Source organism: Berghia stephanieae, chromosome 2 (genome assembly GCF_034508935.2).
Source record: "Berghia stephanieae isolate SIO BIC M18660-M18661 chromosome 2, UCSD_Bste_1.3, whole genome shotgun sequence".
NCBI lineage: Eukaryota > Metazoa > Mollusca > Gastropoda > Nudibranchia > Aeolidiidae > Berghia > Berghia stephanieae.
In genome coordinates, this window is record NC_088361.1 from 5,121,841 (window position 1) to 5,124,340 (window position 2,500).

The 2,500-nt window shown below is 33.0% G+C and overlaps 1 protein-coding gene across 4 annotated transcripts in view; it reads left to right on the forward strand.

Moving 5' to 3' along the window:
• The window catches only part of LOC144964205 (ecdysone receptor-like), a 312,004-nt gene that overhangs the window by 190,987 nt on the left and 118,517 nt on the right, over positions 1-2,500 (forward strand). Inside the window, exon 1 of one of the 4 annotated variants that reach the window (XM_078898197.1) lies at positions 1-887. This exon is cut by the window's left edge and continues 429 nt beyond it. The exons of the other annotated variants lie outside the window; for them this stretch is intronic. The gene's annotated coding sequence lies outside the window, so the exon portion shown is untranslated. The remainder of the gene's footprint in view (positions 888-2,500) is intronic. 4 annotated transcript variants of the gene reach the window in all.

Below are 2,500 nucleotides of genomic sequence, written 5' to 3' on the forward strand. Positions count from 1 at the left end.
TCGAGGAAGTCAACTGTTTTTTTTGTTTGCTTCTATCGTGATTTTCAAATTGTTGTTTTGGAATATTTTACAGATTTGTTTTTTGATGTTTTCGTTCGCTCTTGGTCGTCTGTTGGTTATAGCGAGTCCGTCAACTCTATAGAGGCCGATGTATGTGTGTGTATGTTGCAGTTGTGACAGGATGTAGAGTCCGACCAGTTCGCATGTTTCAGCAAAAACACAAGCTACATAAAATTATCAACAGGAATACCATAAAAATAAGCTACTCGTGTATGCGCAACAGAGAACAAATAATCTCAAGCCACAACAAAAAAATATTAATAAACCACCGACAAGAGCAAAACCCACCCACCAGAAAATGCAACTGCAGAAATAAAGAACACTGCCCGCTAAACAAACAATGCTTAGAATCAAGTTTAATTTACCAAGCCACAGTCACAGAAACTAAAACAAACAAGCAAGAAAAATATGTAGGACTAACAGAAAATAATTTCAAAACAAGATACAACCTCCACACCTCAACATTTAGAAACACTAACAAAAAAAACATCCACAAAACTCAGCGAACATATTTGGAAATTAAAAGACAACAAAATAGACCACAACATTTCATGGAAAATTTTATCTAAAGCAACAGGATACACACCAACATCAAAACAATGTAGCTTATGCCTGGAAGAAAAATATACTATAATCAAACAACCTCATGAAGCCACACTCAACATGAAAAGTGAGATCTACGGAAGGTGTCCCCATCGCGTAAATTCTTGTTAAGCAACTTTAAACCGGAACCACTTCAAGAAACAACAACAGTCAACAAAACAACTCAGTCCTGACGATGGCAAATTAAGCCTGAAACATTAATGTAGACTGTCTCAAACATTGTGGTAAATATTTTAAATATTTTAAATAATATTATATAATATATATATATATATATATTATATATATATATATATATATATATATATATATATATATATATATATAATGTAAATTTTCACTCACATTTTTTTGGCCGAGACGACTCGTTTCTGTGTTTTTTACACTTCTTCAGTCGGCGTGGATTACGCCGACTGAAGAAGTGTAAAAAACACAGAAACGAGTCGTCTCGGCCAAAAAAATGTGAGTGAAAATTTACATTATATATTAGCTCTAACCACCATTATCGAGCACTTTCGTACCTACAAGTACCCACCAACACTCATAAATATATATATATATATATATATATATATATATATATATATATATATATATATATATATATATATATATATATATATATATGATTTGTAAACATTTGAGTGTGTTCCTCTTAGTGGGGACCTGCGCTTACGTCAGGATGAGGCATTCATGTGATCTCAAACTAAGTACACCGATAGTGTACTACTGGAATCTACATCTGTTCCTTACTTGAACTAATTCCCGTTTGTCTTACTTACTTTTACTCGGGTGTTTAAATTGTAGTTCTAGAACTTTTTATTATCCCATTTTTTTTTCCTTTTTACTGGCGCTGCTGATATGACCTAAATGTGTTGTAAGCGCCCCAAAACCTTCAAAAACAAACAAAGACAGGACCTAAAAACGTAGTCTGAAAACGCACGTCAGCCTCCTCCCACGTCCTCCTTCTGGCCCCATAAATAAACCAGGAATCAGGTGGTATTGCAAGGCACGCTTTGAGAGTCTATTAAATATTGTTATTTTGCACATGATTCCAGCACAGAGGATAGAAAAGCTTCTGTTAAACTAAGGCGTAAAATCTGCACGTGCACGTAAAGATTAAATGAATTTAAATATATCTATCTAGAGATTTCAGGCTAAATTTTTAAGTTGTCGACACAAATTAAAAAAACAAAACAATTTCAATGACAAAAGAACCGATCAATAAATTTAGGACAAATCATCGCAATTCAGTAAAAACAAAAATTCTTTGATTTAGATAATCAATAAATATGAAACTGAAATAATATTTCCACCGGGTTCTTGTTTGTTTGTATGTTTGTTTTATTGTTGGGTTTTTGTTTGTTGGTTTTCTTTTTTTTTTTCTTTTTTTTTTTTTTTGGCATCAGGTTATTATCTAGGTGTAATAGGGGCGATGCATTGGCAGTATGAGGACGCTTTTTTTTTATTGGTTTCGTTTTTTGAACAGGATTCAATTCTCAAACGTGAAATTGATTCAAAATCAGCAATCCGATTGAGTATGTAGAAACGAAAGTATCAGGCTTTTTTTTTTTCTTCTGATGTAAGATTATAATATTGCTGTTGAGCGTGGATTGTAACACATTTTATGATAATATTATTAATAGCAGTACCAACACCATTGTTATCATCTCGTCGTCATCGTCATCATTTTAATCGTCGTCATCGTCATCATTTTAATCGTCGTCATCGTCACCGCCATCACCATCATCATCATCATCATCATCATCATCATCATCATCATCATCATCATCATCGTCATCATATCAACAATACAAACAACAGAAGGAGGAGAAAA